Here is a 17,120-nt window from a genome sequence, read left to right as displayed (position 1 = left end):
CTCCCCAGGAGTGGTCGACCAACAAAGATCACTCCAAGAGCAAGGCATGTAATAGTCAGCGAGGTCACAAAGGACCCCAGGGTACCTTCTAAGCAACTGAAGGCCTCTCTCACATTGGCTAATGTTCATGTTAATTAGTCCACCATCAGGAGAACACTGAACAACAACGGTGTGCATGGCAGGGTTGCAAGGAGAAAGCCACTGTTCTCCAAAAAAAACCATTGCTGCTCGTCTGCAGTTTGCTAAAGATCACGTGAGGAGGAACAAATTATGGAATCTAAATTAACCCAAAAATTACAATTAATACTTTGTTGCACCTCCTCTGGCTTTTCAGTCAGCTTGACTTCTTTGAGGCATAGACTTCACTAATGAAAAACAACATTCTTCATCAGTCAGGTTCCAACTTTCTTGTATAGCAGTTGACAGAATAGCTTTCCAGGATGGAGCCTTGTCATGGACCATTTTTTTCAATTTCCACCATAAATTTTCAATTGGATCACAAACCAGAAGGCTACTAGAAGAATGTTTTGTGGGCGGATGAGACCAAAATAGAGCTTTTTGATTTAAATGAAAAGTGTTATGTTTGGAGAAAGGAAAACACTGCATTCCAGCATAAGAACCTTATCCCATCTGTGAAACATGGTGGTGGTAGCATCATGGTTTGGGCCTGTTTTGCTGCATCTGGGTCAGGACGGGTTGCCTTCATTGATGGAACAATGAATTCTGAATTATATCAGAGAATTCTAAAGGAAAATGTCAGGGCATCTGTCCATTAACTGAATCTCAAGAGAAGGTGGGTCATGCAGCAAGACTACGAACCTAAGCACACAAGTCGTTCTACCAAAGAATGGTTAAAGAAGAATAAAGTTAATGTTTTGGAATGGCCAAGTCAAAGTTCTGACCTTCATGCAATCGAAATGTTGTGGAAGGACCTGAAGCGAACAGTTAATGTGAGGAAACCCACCAACATCCCAGAGTTGAAGCTGTTCTGTACGGAGGAATGGGCTAAAATTCCTCCAAGCCGGTGTGTAGGAATGATCAAAAGTTACCAGAAACGTTTAGTTGCAGTTATTGCTGCAAAGGAGGGTCACACCAGATATTGAAAGCAAAGGTTCACATACTTTTTTCACTCACAAATATGTAATATTCGATCATTTTCCTTAATAAACAAATGACCAAGTATAATATTTTTGTCTCATTTGTTTAACTGGTTTCTCTTTATCTACTTTTAGGTCTTGAGTGAAAATCTGATGATGTTTTAGGTCATATTTATGTAGAAATATAGAAAATGCTAAAGAGTTCACAAACTTTCAAGCACAACTGTAGCTTGGCTCCGGGTGTGGAAATAAGTATCTCTTCCAGTGGATAGGACAAAAGGGCACAGTGGAGAGAAAAGTGACAAAAGACTTCCTAGAGTCTTTTTAAATAGGTTTAGCTCAATTTTAGCTATCCTGTGTTGATTTTGTAAACAGAAGAGTATTTCAATGACAAAGGCTCAGCTGTGGAAATGAGTGTCCTCTCCAGTGGATGGGATGGAGAGGCACATTAAATATGAAATGTATGTAGAAGACTGTCTACAGTCTTTTAAAATACACTTTGAATAGTATTAGCTATGCTGTGTTCATTTTGTAAGCAGCTAACAGGGGCATACCTTTCTACAGGAAAGGCTCAGCTGTAGAAATGAATGCCCTCTCTGGTGGAAGGGACGGAGGGGTAGTAGATATGAACGCTCTACAGAAGACTGCCTGATATTCTTATTAAGGACACTGTGCATTATTTTAACTACCCAGTGTTTATGTTGCAACGGGGCACAGCAGGTAAAAATTACCATTTAATCCTTTCTACAAGTTTTTTAAAAACATTTTGATCGGTTTTAATCAACCATGATCAACTGTGCATATAATATACAAGAAGAAGAGTTTTATAGGTTAAAGATACCTGTGATTAAATTGAAATCCTCCCCCTGTTTAAAGGCATTTTTTTTGGTACAACTTAAACTATTTAATTCATATGGTTTTGATCACTCATTCAACCGAATTGAGATTTGAGATTCACAACAAAGCTTTTCCTGTGGAGATGTTTTTTTTTCCTTTGTTCTCCAGAAAAACTACCTGAGTAAATGTTTGAGAGCACGTTATACCGTGTATGGTGTGAAATTGGATTAGTGTATTTATTTTAGTGAGTTGTCTTTTAAATGTCTTTGTACAGAGTTATTGGGTGTCAAGTAATTCATCATTCATTATAATTATTACAATTATTTTGCTAAATCTGTTTTTCCATGTTTCTTTGTTAATGAACTCCTGTTGAAGCATTTATTTTTAACAGAACATATAGTGCACATGCCCAAACAACTGATAAGTAGCATTTTTCAATACCATTTTAGCAAAGTTTACTGTCCACCATCAATCACGGAGCACCAACAATAAACAGCAATAAAACCTGCAACCTTAAAATAGAGACTTTGCTGTTTGTGAGGAAACAGCGGGCAGGCTGCTACCCGTGCAAGTTCACTGACAGACAGGCTGGCATTTTGCTTGGGGCATGCATTGCATCAATAGAGAAATGGTGCACAAAGATGCACGAAAACTTGGTGACCATATTATAGTGCGCTTGCACGAAATCAGAAGGGACACAGATATCTTTATAACAGGGGACTGACATGATGCATTTCTAATGCTTTTCATGTCTTCCTTGTATTTCTATGACCTGTTGTATATTCAGCCCGTCATTTATCATTTTGGCACAAGCCTCTCCTTGAAATTCACAATATGGGAAACATGGCCACTGTGTCAGCTGTGCTGCACACAGTTAGAAAAATTTGTGTCTCCACATGGCCCTCATGCCCAGTGCAAACATGTCAAGTCTAAACCAGCCTTTAGTAGAATGCAGTTCATGAACCTCTTAAAGGGAATCTCCCCCTGTACCGAAACTTATATTATTAGCACATTTACAATATAATTACTTTAAAGTTTCACTGATTTCATTATCAACTGGCTAACTGAGTAGAAATAATAATTGCCAAAGCTTGTTTTTGGTCGCAGTCTGGAGCTTAGACCCAGATTCATTGATCAGGTCTCTTGCTTAATAATAGCTCATTCATTTGCTACCATGGCACCTCACATGGTACCAGAATGTCAGAGTATGATTAAAGACAGGTATACAGTTAGAGATTAAAGGTTAAAGAAAAGTGAGAGAAGACATTATCAGGTGGAAAGTATGCCTTGTATTAGTACATATCCAAGATGCTAAAATAAGCAGAAGGTCAATTCACTACCTGAAATAATTCTGACGTACTGCAGATTTGGCTTACTGTTATAGACATAAAAATAACAACCAATGATTGGCTGTTGCTCGATTCGTTTCTTTGCCTGGTCATAATTTATAGAGTTTGCATGTCCTCCAGATGTCTGCATGGGTTTTCTCTAGGTTCTCTGTTTGTCCTTCTCAAATTAAAAAAAAAACAAATCCACATTTTGCAGCTTTGCCTGGTATGAGTTTCAGTATATTTGAGTGTGCTTTGAGACTGGTGGTGTCCCTTGCAGTGTTGGTTCCTGCTTTTTGAGTGATGCTGTTAAATAGGTACCAGCTCCCATGATCCTGCTGGGAAAATTTGGGTTCAGAAGGTTATTTAGTGTTTAATTAAATAGGATTTTGTATGCAACCAGAGAAATGTCTTAACTGGAGTTTGATTGGCTATTGCTTTCATTTCAGTTTGATTCATAAACCATCTATGAAGCAGACCATTAGCCTTTAATCTCATATAAAAACTTAAATATTGTTCAGCAGTAGAAATGCAAAACTAGAAAAACCAGCCATGCATCCATGTATTTATCATACTGACTTTTTCCTGGATGAGCTGTAGGGTGCTTAGATCATAACCATTTGGAACTGGCAGACAAATCCTGTTATCTGTGGGGGTTACGTTCCTGAAAAAACACTACAGTATGGAAACCTCAGATAATGAAGCATTAATACTATAGGAACATTGGGGTTAGGTTCTGGCAGAGCATCAGCTTGGGGAAAGTTCAGCAGGGGGAAACTGGGTTGAGCTGTCATGCAGACCCTCAGCTCTTGCCACTCAAGGCTTGGTAATGGTCCCTTCACAGGTTTACCTACGGAAACTTTCATAGAACTTTTACTTCCTCTAAAGTCAAGTTTGATAATCTTTTAAGTTTTCCGCCATAGGCTGTGAGTGACCACACCAGCGTAGATATAAGGACCAGCTTAAACCATGTAGTCCTTAATTGTTATGGGTAGTGTGTACAAAAGGCAGGGGGCTGATCAGTGCAAGTTTATGACCTGCTGTTACTAGGAATTCCTTATTTGTGAGGAACAATTTTAAGCCCTGGTGGGTGGAGTGGGGCAACCCCAGACATCTAAGGGCATCATAGACCTGTTGTAACCCCTGGCAAAAATTATGGTATCACTACTCTTGGAGGATGTTCAATTAAATGAAATTGTTGTAATTAATGGGGCATTTTTTGTTCAGACCAAGTAGAGGAAACAATTATGGAATCCTTCAATGAGGAGGAACAAATTATGGAATCTAAATTAACTCAAAAATTACAATTAATACTTTGTTGCACCTCCTCTGGCTTTTCAGTCAGCTTGACTTCTTTGAGGCATAGACTTCACTAATGAAAAACAACATTCTTCATCAGTCAGGTTCCAACTTTCTTGTATAGCAGTTGACAGAATAGCTTTCCAGGATGGAGCCTTGTTTTGGACCATTTTTTTAAATTTCCACCATAAATTTTCAATTGGATTGAGATCTGGACTGTTTGCCTGCCATGTCATTGAGTTGATATGCCTTTCCTGAAGAATTTTTTTTTAACTCTCTTTGCACAGTGACAAAATGCATTATCATCTTGAAAAATTACTTCATCATGAGCAAACCTACTTTCGACTGATGGAATGTGAAAAGTGCCCAGAATTTCATTGTAAACCTTTGCATTTCCTGTAGAGGTAATGATTTCATCTCCCTTGCTCCTTTACCTGACAAGCAACCTCATTTCATCAATGAGTGTGGAAACTTGCTTGTTTTCTTCAGGCAGTCACCTTTATATGTTTCACTGGAACAGCACCAGACAGAAGTTCCAACATCATCTCCTTGGCCAATGCAGATTCATGATTCATCACTGAATATTCCTTTCATCCAATTCTCCACAGTCCTTGACTGCTTCTCTTTAGCCCATTCTAACCTTGTTTTATTCTGTTTAGCTGTTAATGATGGTTTATGTTTGGCCTTTCTGTATGTAAATGCCATTGTCTCCAGCCAATTTCTTATAGTTCAGTCACAAATATTGGCTATTTCTGTCCATTTGTTTTTCATTGCTTTTGTTCTGCATTTTCTATTTTCCAGGTATTACTTTGAGTTTTCTTTCCTGATACTTTGATGTCTTCCTTGGTCTACCTGTATGTTTCCCTTTTCAGACATTCCCATTTTGTTTGTACATGCTCCAAAATTTAGACACAGCTGACTGGAAATAGCCAACATCTTTTGCCACACTCCATGTTGAATTTACTTGTTGAAGGAGTTTTTTTTAAATCCAATCCATTGTTTCAACTGACAGCTCTCTTATTGGGGCCATGTTTCCTGTCAATCAGCCTGGTGTAACAGCTCATTAAGGTCTGCAAGCACTCGCTTTGAACTGTAGACCAATTGGCAGGGATTTGTTTTAGAAATGCAAATTACCAGGTGATTCCATAATTTTTTCCTCATTGTTGAATGGTTCCATAATTTTTTCCTCTACTTGGTCTGAACAAAAAAGGTGCCATTAATTGCAACAATTTCATTTAACTTTTTTTCAGATCTGTTTTACAATGCCAGAATGTTCAGCTGTTAAAATAGTTTTGTGTCATAACTGTGATTTGTTTTTTTTTTTAGTAGGGGACAGCACATGGTCCCTGTCTGAGAGCAGTGGGACTGTGTTTCAATTTTACCATGGGACCTACATTTAGGAGATACTAAGACTTATGGGTGCAGGGATACTGGGAGCTACTAGAGGGCATTCTAACAGGGACCCAGTGACTCTGAAAGACCCTCTGACTAGAAGAAGAAAACTTGAAGAAAAGTTGATGAAACGTTTCACTGGGAGAAGTAAGAGGTCAAGGTTGGGAAAGGGTGTGAGAGTGGAGGTTAGAATGGAGAAAGTTTTGGTGCTACTAAGGAGGTGAAAAAATGTGGATAATCCATTCCAGGTGAAAGACAGAAGCCAATTGCCTGCACTGCCAGCAACCTGAGCAGTATAAATTTTAGAAAACGATCAGGAGATTAATGTAGTCAAAGACAGAATCAAATCAAAAACCAGGAAATGCTAAATCTGTTATCAAAGCTAATACACCAAACAAAAAATGTAGGTTAAGAGGAAATTCCAACAATTTCAAAACCAATAGGACAAGGAATAACACATGCAAAAGCTTGTTTTTGTCCAAGTTTTGAACAACAAGAGATCCATCGCACCAGTATTTAAAGCATTGCATTAATGACGTCAAATGCTGTGACCTCTGAAAACATGCACACTGGCAAGGGGAAGTCGCATCTTGATGAGGGGATTCCAAAAATTGTGGCAACTGCAAACAAAACAACATGATGATGTGGCAGTGCTAAATAATACTAATTAAAATATATTTGTTTTTACCAGAGACAAAAAGTCTGAAATAGCATAAGCCTCCTAATTGTATCTATGCTATCTGTCTTGTCTGTACTACAAGAGTGAGGCACATGTCGGTTATCAACTTTACGTTAGTTTACTGTGACACTCTTGCCTATCTGTAAAACCTTGACTCAGTCCATTCATAAGTTTTGTAAACCCACTTTTTTGATTAGACGGTCTACATTAAATGTGTCCTGGTGACACTGGCCGCAAAGACAAAACCATCCCTTAATATGATTGCACCCAGTACAAGGCACAATCATTTACGTAACATTCTCAAACCTGTATAATCCGATTCAAGGTTACAGAGGGTAGGAGCCTTTCCTGACAGCACTGCAAGCAAGGTCAAGAATGAACGCTGGATAGGGCGTTGTTCTATTATTGTGCCCGCTCTCACAGGCACAAGAATGGTGCAACAAGAACTACCCCTCCACGTGACATAGGGCACCACATAACAAAGGGCACCAGAGTAAAAAAGAAATGTTGATGATTTGGCAATAAAGTGAAAAGCATCCCAAGGAAATTTTAGGGACACTTTAGTCTAGCATATGTCAAAGCCTGACTGTCTCACTGAGAGCAGAAACTAATATAAATCCTCTGGATTGTGGAAGAAGAAATATCCCTACTTGGCAATCCAAAAGAGGAAGAAGGCTACTTGGAGGCTGCAGGGAAGAACCTGTCTTTTAACTGATACCACTGGGCTGTGGGGGCTAAGGTCACTCTCAGCTGATGTTCTTGTTACCAAAGTGGGGCACACCGAAGAAAAGCAATATCCAGAAGGCACTAATCTTAATTAGCTTCAGACAGGAGGTTATGAAAGTTTAGGGTAGGGTTTAGGAGCCTAATGATGGAAGGAAGAGATGCTAAGCTTGAGAGGGGAAGAGAAATGGAAGGAAAGTGGGAGAGTGGTTTGTCAAAGTTCTTTTTGTTTAGTGAATACCTTTTTTACTTCTATAGTTAGGTGAGATTTATTATTTCGAATAATCACAGCATTTTTGATAGCTTGGGCTCCTTAGCATTTATTGTGGGTGAGGAGAGATGTCAGGAAGTTGATATACTATTACATTGTCTAACAAGCAAGCAAATTAGTGTTTCTATTTGGTGGTCTTATTGGGTATGGCAAAAATCTTTTAATGTGACCTTCGGGATAGGAGGAACGGACACTAGTGGAAAAACTAATTCAGGCTGGCGTCTTGCATCCTATAAAGAGTATTGCCAAGAAGATAGGTATACTTATACTGTGTCATTTAATGAACATGTACACTGACTGTGTGGTCTAGTAGCTAAGGAACTGGAGCATCAACTATGAGTTTTTAGGTTCAACCCCACCAATTACTCACTGTGTGAACTGAACCTTGGTCATTATGTAGTCTGTTAAATGAGGCACTGAATATGTAAGCCAATTTGAAAAATTGTAAAGTGTGAAAGAAACTGTTTGAATCAGTTTTTTTGCAAACATTATATAATGAAAGTTGGACAACTTCTGTACATAGTGATGGAAATGTTATTTAATATTATACTTGTGTTATAGACCTTTCATGATCTTACACACTTTCAATATGAGGCAAGCATTCTTTTCATGACCACTGTATGTTGAGTCCAAAAAAAGTAATATATTATTTTCTGTAACAAGCTGCTTTTGTTCCATCTGTTGCCAGGGAGTGCAGTTTATTTCTAGAAAAATTGAGTCTATCCCATTATTTTGGATGTTAGGCCACTATTATAGACTGATATTGTGTTCATTTTCTATATTTTATTCAGTATTCCACAGGAAGATCCACAAGCAGAGTTTGTATAAATGAGGAGTAGGGAGCACCAAATGACACTATCCCCATCTGGGTGGACTAGAAGATCAATCTTCAGACACATTCAGAGACTCGGTAAGAACACTTACTGGACTGAGCAGAACTGTGGGCAAGTTGCTGAGGTAAAGAAATCTTTATCAGTGCCAAAACAGAAACTCTGATTTTGAAAATCACACTTTATAAGCAACAGTATTCAAACAAATAATAATCTGTTAAAATTCCTGTATCAGAAGGTGACAGAAGAATGGCACAGTGGCACCGTTTTAAGCACTGCTGCCTCATGGATCTAGCTTCCTGGGTTTGAATAACATGCCTGGACTTTTTTCCATGTGGAGACTGTATGTTCTCTTTGTATATGGTATGGTTTTTCCTCCAGGTTACAGTTTTCCTGTCGCATCCCCAGAGATTTGTGTGTGTCAGGCTAACTGAATATGAGGAGATATGTGTGTGAATGTCGGTCATGTTGTGGACTGGTGCCCTGTTTTGTGCTAAGAGGGTTTTAGAAGGTGTCTGAATGCCTATGATTCATAATTAGGTATCATTCATCCATAGTCATTCTTTTGATTATGCTGCCTGGGTAGAGGGTGGTCTATGCGGACTGCATGCGGGTTTATAAGGTGTTTATCATTTTATATTAACACAGATAAAAGACAGCAAACCATCCATATTTAATTTTCTGTCCTTTAAGTGGATTTGTTAGTATAACAGTATTAATATCACCACAGCTTAAAACCTTGAATGAGCCTGATGAACTTTGAATTTTAAATTCTTTTTTGTGCAGCTGAGCACTATCCTTCAGATTGGAGAGGCTTTGCTCTTTAGAATCTTCTTGGCAAGATGGTGATGTGTTGTTGATGTCTTAATAAATAAGAATTGCAAAGGAAATTCAGATGTTAGATTTGATCTTGAGGCTAACCACTTAGGCACATCCACTCTTACACATCAGCCTCACTAATAAGTTATTAATAAAGTTTTGGAGAAATTAGCTGAATAGGATTGATGAGTTTGTTAGACAAAATGGCTTGCTCTTGTCAAAAGAGGCCTATGCTTAAATCACATCCAAGTCACTGCATGAGTAGAATTGCACTTTCTCCCATTGTCTGTGTGTGTTTTCCCCTGGGGACTCCCTAAAATTGCTTAAGGTTAACAGGGGAATCAAAATTGTCTCAGTTTTCTTAAGTGTGTGTTTGGACTAGTGTGTGTCATAAGATGCTAACTTGCAAGCTGCAATCCATCCAGTGTTGGTTTTCCCCTTTGACTTTGAGTGGGGTAAGTGAGTTAGAAAATGAAAAATGAATACTTATATGACATGCAAGTAAGAATTTCACTGTACACATGACAGTACTACATATACTCTACACGTGTATCTACAGTAGGGTGCCTTTTTTGATTTTTGATAACTAAAGCAAAAAAAATGACTTTAAATGATTTTTGTACCACTTATCTAATTGAATACTTATCTAAAACAAACGCACACAGTTTCTTTAAAATTGTAATAGAAATCCTCATTTAATAATGTTTCCCATGAAAATATCCACCACATTTTTGTGTTTTTTCTATTGAGCAGTCTTCAGAAGCCACTGTCTATAAATGTTGCTGCAGCAAGCCCAGGTTAGGATGCAAGTTTGTTGCATGGCATGCTTCTGCTAACATGCATACTCATTGCTCTTACCATGCAGTCTTTAAGTAAGTCTAATACCTAATCTGTCATAGCAGAGACATTTTAAAGTAACTAATTAACCCAAACCGGCAGTTCTTTGGTTTTTGAGAGAAGACTATACTGTCTGAAGGAAACCCAAACAAATATGGGTTGAAGATGCAAACTACACACAGATTTTGGCCAGTGAAGAATTTCAAACCAGGAGCTGTAAGGTAGTGTGGCTGCATTCTGCACCAGTGTGCCATGTTTGCCACTACCACCCCTCACCTCTCATGAAAAATGTAATATAGAGGTAAAATGAATGATATCTGTTATTCCTTCTTTTAATTCAAATGCTTTGGATCAGTAACCTGCATTTGGCTTCAAGCGTGGCTATACATTATATTGCTTTATTAATGTACAAATCTGCTTTTGTAAAAAAAAAAAAAAAAAAGGTGGTGGAGATAGAGGAGACGATGAAAAATGTGCTGCACTTCCAATCCTGTTGCCTCTTATTTCAGCAGAGCAATCATGTCTCTGTCAACCAAATCTGCAAGCGAGCTTTGAGCGCTGCATCCCACGGTAGATTCACATTTGCAGAATAATCTCATTAGTGGATTCTATTAGCCAGAGGAAGCTCCCTGAGTGCTGTTTGGATGATTATTAACATGAATGTAAAATTCTGTCCTTAGGCACTTCCTCTCCTGGCTTTACGTCTGTAAGATTTTGGGAAACTGTGCCCTGGGATTTGCTGTTAATTATCAGTAGTGAAGATTGTTTGCAACACTGACTGGTATTTTCAGATGAAGCAGACCCAGCTTCTAGCTTCAAAGCAGTCTCATGAATAAATATGCACTAATACCACGTTTACTGCCTGCAAAATAATTAAATTATACCAAGATGGTAGCGGTTCTGCAAATATGTGACTCATTGGTGTGGTCAAAAGGACACCTATTTTAGATATTGCACCATTTACTTCCCCTTCAATTTTGTGCCCCCGCTTATCCCCCAGGTATGACCTCCTGAGGTTCAGATTATTCTAGATGGATAAAAGCTGGCTGAGCACCTGTAATGTATGCCAAAGGTCAGGTCCATAGAGAACTGCACATTGCATAGAAAGAGAATAATATTGTAACCAAATGCCTTAAGACTATTCTTTTTATTTTATTTTTTGGTATGTTGATTAAATTTGAGCTGATTGTTGTGTTCACATAGTAGACAGCATTGTCCCATCTGTTTATAGCTAGTATGTTTCAGGGCTGTGAAATTATTACAAAATTATGGTTCTAATATTTACATTAAAATAAGTAAATACTTAAATATAGTGGAATGTAGCTTAAAAGTTTGTGGTTAACATGCCTTTGTAGACTTCATTAATAATTTTTTATTTTTTTGCTATCCTGATACATGTGATTTGTGCACTGATGCTCCTCCACAAAATGGGATTTGTTGTGTATGGAAAGTGATATGATCAAAGAGAAAAGTGAAGCCGGGACACTTCACATGCCCTTAATGCGTATATGACACGGATACAAAATCGCACCTGATTATTTAAACACACTTGTTACTTTAGTCCCTCACACCCTGTCACCTCCTCTATTCCTCCACTCTGCTAAGTGCCTTTCTGATCCTTGGGTGCAAAAGACATGAAGTTACTGCCCATCCATATTTTATATAAATAGAGGCATGTTGAGTCTTTTTGTGTTTCAGAAAAGGAATTACTGAAAGTACTAAAGGGTCTATTGTAATGATCTTTAATTATACCCACTGCATTATATTTTTTAATTGGCATACTCTTTTCATTAAGTTATCTAACCAAGTTTAAAAAAATATGCAGGAAAATTGTAGTGTAGATGATAGTTTAAACAAAACAGCTTGTGAAAAGTAAATGAAATGTGTGGAACAGCCTGATTTGATAGGTTTGAAGAGCAGGTGAAGGTAGTCAAAGAATACAAAAATACAGGATTAAACTAGATGGGATTCCTTGTCCTCTTTATGAATTCAGCAAAAATATAACATGTGCAACCTTAATTTTTCATTTTGTCCTTATTTTTGGAATTATTTGTCAAGTCAGTAGTCCCCAAAAGTATTGGCTAAGGTAGCAAAGTATGCATGCTGTTTCAAATGGCAATTTTGAAGCAGTAATAATAATAACTGCCATATTTCTGTTTTCCTTGTATCTCCCATTATATTTAATGAGAAAGAAAGCCAGCTTTTGTTTGCTGCAATGAATACTGAACCTAAGATCCCTTTCACTTTCAACAGAAAATCAGGTAACAGGATCAGGAGCAAAATGATACCCCTAGGGCACTGGAGAAGGTTTTAAAAACTGTTGTTAGAACATACATTAACCAAAAAACAGAACAGTGCACTAGAACAATTAATCTGTCCATAAATTGTAAAAAGCTGATTGTGGAAGTGACATGCAAACTTCAGAAGTATTGCGGTGTAGTGTGTCTGGAATAACCCAGAGCCGAAATTAATGCGCGGTTCATTAGGTTGCATAGTCTGTTAGAAATTAACAACAGCAATAGCAGCCCATGCCAATGATTTTGAGTGTACATTTGGCAGATACTGTTATCCATGACAGGTTACAGGTTCACAGGGTTGGATACATTGTGGAAATTTAAATGTATGCTTGTTTGCAGAAGTGGGGGACAGAACTGGCAGTAAATTAAAAAGTCACTGTGAGTTAAAAGTCTGATGCCCTCACCCCAGCACCATATTTGCCATTTGCTGACTTGATCCTTTTACCACTTTTGGGACTGGGTCACCTTTTGTCATGTCTCAAAATGAACAATCATTACTAAGCCACATCTGATTTAGTCCACTTTCTTTAACATTCTTATGGCCTTGGGTTGCTTCTTTATGGTGCAGTAACATGAAGTGACACACAATATAAATACTTTGAATAAAACTTGTAGTGGATGCTGTTGGTGGTTTAGATGTTTGCCACTTAAATTACTCCTTTAATCCCCCGTAACTTGTAATAATATGTCTTTATGTTTAAATGGTCACAATGTTAGGTGTTGGTGAAGTGTAGAGTTGAGCACAAAAACATGCCAACTCTGGGCACCTTACCTTTGCCAAGTTACATAATATTTTGTCAACAGCTTGAAGATTATCTGCAATGTTTATTAATGTTGGGGAGCAGCTAGATTAATGAAAATTTTAAATTAAAGTGTACTCATGACTGCTGCCTATCACTTTACTTAATGGGAAACATTTATGTGATGATAAAGTGAAGTGGAAAATGGCACTGCTAAAATCAGAAAACCATGCCTTACTATAGTAGAAGTGGTGCTGAAAGGGAAATCTGCAAGCATTTCATGTAATTATCAGGAATGCAGAGCGGCTGTCTAGAGGTGAACATATAGTATCATGGAATGTATTTGCCTACCCATGAGTTGTTGTTCTCTGGTTAGACTGCTAGCGTTTTTATACATTTAATGCTTTCCAGACAAAAAAAATGCCTAATAAATAAAAAATGCAGCTGTAAAGTAAACATTAAATGTATTACTGAATTATAATGTGTTGTTTTCTGGATGACAACCCTCAGCTCTTCTGGAAATGACCTTTGGCTCCCCACTGCTTAATTGCCATAGACTGCTCCTTGTGCGCCACTCTGTCTCACTGCCAAAAACAAAGTAGTCAATGGCTGCGGTGTTGCCTAATTTCTAGAGGTTTTAGGGCTGCGTGGCATAATCTTGTGTGTGCCCCCCAGCAGTCATGACATGCTGCTAACACAGTTGTCTATTATTTTAAAGCCAATGATTGATGTGAAGTACAGTCATTTGTTGCTGCACTGTGATTGCAAATCTTGGCTTAAGAAATTCCCCCAGTTTAAACAAAATAACAATGCATTGTATCAAGTAAAGTTAAATAGTTTGGCTGCTGTTTTGTTAAACCCGGGTGATGTCAATAATCACCGGCTAATTTAATCTGGCATGTTAAGGAAGCACTTGAAGTTGCATGTGTTCTCTATTAGTGACAAATGGATTTGCAGTGTTATTGACAGACAGACAGACAGATAGACAAAGAAGTGCTTTAATAGAACACACTAACTTGTATCCCAGCTAAATACTTATGAGCTCATTGATCAGTGCTTCAATCTATGCTCCTGTATTGGAATGTGGGAAACCATATAAAAACAAAATCAGCTTTTGGAGGAGAATTCCTTTACTATTTCTAAATGCCAGTCTACACTCGCTTATTTTCAAGCTGTGATTGTGTACAAAACTCAAGTGTGGACAAATGTAATGTGGCAAAGGCACTATATAGGTGTTGACCTGACAGCGGAGGCATGTATAAAAACAAAACAAAAAGATTTTCCCTGTGTCCCTCTGCCCTAACACCGTCCCAAAGCACACAAAAGCACAAAGCAAAACACTCTTCTTTCTCCTCCACTCCTCCAAGGCAGCTTTGTCCTCTTTCTCCTGACTCTGGCGCTCGAAGTGGTGAATATCGGCTACTTAATAGCCCACCCGGAAGTGCTGCAGGTGCTTGTTGACCTACTTCCGGCTGCACCTCCCACCCAGACGGGCTTGTTAGGCTGTGTAACTCCCCCTGGCGGTGGCCATGGAGCCCAACAGGAATGAGCTCCGGTGTTGTAAAATATTGGCCCCAATGCAACCTGGGGGGCTGCCAACAAGTGTTCCAGGGGACGTAGTGTGCATTCCATGACTGCTTCCCCAGGTGTGTCAAGTGGGTCCCGGCCATCTGCCACAGTAGACATTAGTTGTTTTTGGTTTTTCTCCTGTTGCAATTTTGAAAGCTGCACAGTCAGTCAACACCTTTTCTCACACATTCCATGACTTTATTAGGTCTTTTTATAGTGGAATTGTGATTGACGTTCTAGAGGCATAATGGTGGACACAATCTTTATTTCTAGATTTTAATTTTTAAAATTATTGGATAAATTTTAAGACTGTATGACTGACCAAATGTTCGCAAGTCTTTTCTGAGATTATGTAATCTTATTCCAGACAACAAGTAGACTCCAGTGTAGAAGCACTGATTGGAGTAATCGGTTAAGTCACACACCATTTTTGTATTGGGTTGTGTGCTTTAAAATAACTTGGTCTAAGCAGTACTTGAATATTTCTTTCTCTTTTCTGTAATGCATATCAAAGCCACTGGAGCAAAATTAGAATCTGTGTACAACCTTCTTATTTGAACTGGCCAGTACTCTAGGTACCTCAAGCAAGTTTTCTGTGGCATTATCCTTTCACATTGCTGGAAGCAGTGTGGACACAATATCTCGGGTGAAAGTCATGGTTTTTGTGTAAAGCAGCCATGTGATAAGAAGAGCACTAGACTGTCACAGCCTACTGTGGGAATGCAACTGACTTCTAGCACTGCAAACATGTAGGCAGAGCAGAACTCGCATCTAAATGGTAAGACTCATCCTGATAATTTTTCTACAGAGACAGTTGTAGAAACAAAGGTTCTGCATCTCCATGTTATGTATGATGCAATGAGCATTTCAAGGAATGAGATTTCCTTTGGTACATTTCCTCTTTATGTGAAGTTTCAAGATTTATTGTCATGATATTCAAAATCAGGACTGCAATATAAACACACTTCTTGCTTGAGGTAGGTGGCCAGTATTCTTGTAAGAAATGTGACAGTCTAAAATTTATATGAATCTGACTGGGCGGTTGCATGTTTACATGCACAAATGGATAACCACAATAACAAAGATTTAACAGAAATTCATCTTGTCTTAGTGGAATCATTAACACTACAAGAGAGAGGCATTGAAAGTAGATAAACAAATATATTATGACAAAAAGCAAACCTAGTCTCAAATACACACCAGAGAGTCTAAAAAGAAATAAACCTTCTGACTTGGCTAAAGATAAAGAGCAGCCACAGTTATAGTGAGGCAGTATGCTGGCGTACTGCAGTAGGTATAATGGAGCCTCAGTAGTGTTTTTGACACGGTTCTGCTGAAAGTACGTAATGCTAGTATGTCAGAGAAAGGGAGTGAGAATTGTTCATAATGCCACTCAGTTGTGCCTTCTTTCTGTCCTTTGCTACTACCTCCGGAGGGCTGAGCGTAGGGCTGTCAAATTACACTACAATTTGGTATGAATAACAGGCAGGATTAAACTAAATGGAATTATTTTCTTGCTTTACAGATTCAGAAAAAAAATAATATTTGTAACCTTGATTTTTCATTTTGCCTTTGTTTTAAGAATATGTGTCATACCAGCAACCTCCAATAGACACGTATGTGATCAGGAACAAAATTATACTTCTAGAGGGCTGGAGAAGGCTTTAGAATGTGCTATTAGTATACCCATTAACCAATGAATCAGAGCAGTGTGGTAAAAGAACCTGTCCTTTTCATAAACTAAAAATTGTAAAAATGTTTTTTGTGGAAGTAATGTACAAAATATGAAACTATTGCAGCATAGCATGTCGGAAGTAACATGAAGCTGAAATTAGTGCGAGTATAAAAAAGAAAAGGACCATTCTTTTACAATTGAGTGTCAGCATTTGCCTTTGAGAATAAAATTTTTAAATATAGTTTCTAATTATATTTGAATAGTGCTGTTTATTCAGACAGCCGTAGTTGAGAGTGTGTCCCATAACTGAGCCTGCCTTTTTAATTAACATGTTGATTAGTAGGCCTATCTTGAGGTGATGTTACTGACCCAGCACATCATAGCAAAGGAAATCACACTGGTCATCAATAAGTTGTAGAATTTGTTGAGGATCTCACTACCCACATTAAAAGAGCACAGCCTTCTAAGAAAGAAGTGTCTGCTGTGCTCTATTTTATATAGATTCTCTGTGTTACGAGACCAGTTCAGCCTGTCATTGATCTGGACCCTCAAGTTACTCGTAGCAATGCACCACCTCTACATCCACTCCCTTAATAGCGACAAGGCATGGAGGCTGTTTGGTGTGGTGAATGTCAATAACCACTTCATTTGTTTTGCTGAAGTTAAGCTACAGGTAGCTCTTTCTGCACCAAGAAACAAAGGTCATCACCTGACTCCTATACTCTGT

At 38.3% G+C, this 17,120-nt stretch overlaps 1 protein-coding gene across 2 annotated transcripts in view; it reads left to right on the top strand.

Annotated features, from left to right (window-relative positions):
* cdk16 (cyclin-dependent kinase 16) overlaps window positions 1–17,120 on the top strand; it is a 132,389-nt gene that overhangs the window by 11,760 nt on the left and 103,509 nt on the right. The window contains exon 2 of one of the 2 annotated variants that reach the window (XM_039775036.1): window positions 8,418–8,536. The exons of the other annotated variant lie outside the window; for it this stretch is intronic. The gene's annotated coding sequence lies outside the window, so the exon portion shown is untranslated. The remainder of the gene's footprint in view (window positions 1–8,417; window positions 8,537–17,120) is intronic. 2 annotated transcript variants of the gene reach the window in all.

The sequence above is a fragment of the Polypterus senegalus genome, chromosome 13 (assembly GCF_016835505.1).
Source record: "Polypterus senegalus isolate Bchr_013 chromosome 13, ASM1683550v1, whole genome shotgun sequence".
NCBI classification, from domain to species: Eukaryota; Metazoa; Chordata; class Cladistia; order Polypteriformes; family Polypteridae; genus Polypterus; species Polypterus senegalus.
This window is presented reverse-complemented; position numbering and strand designations above follow the sequence as displayed.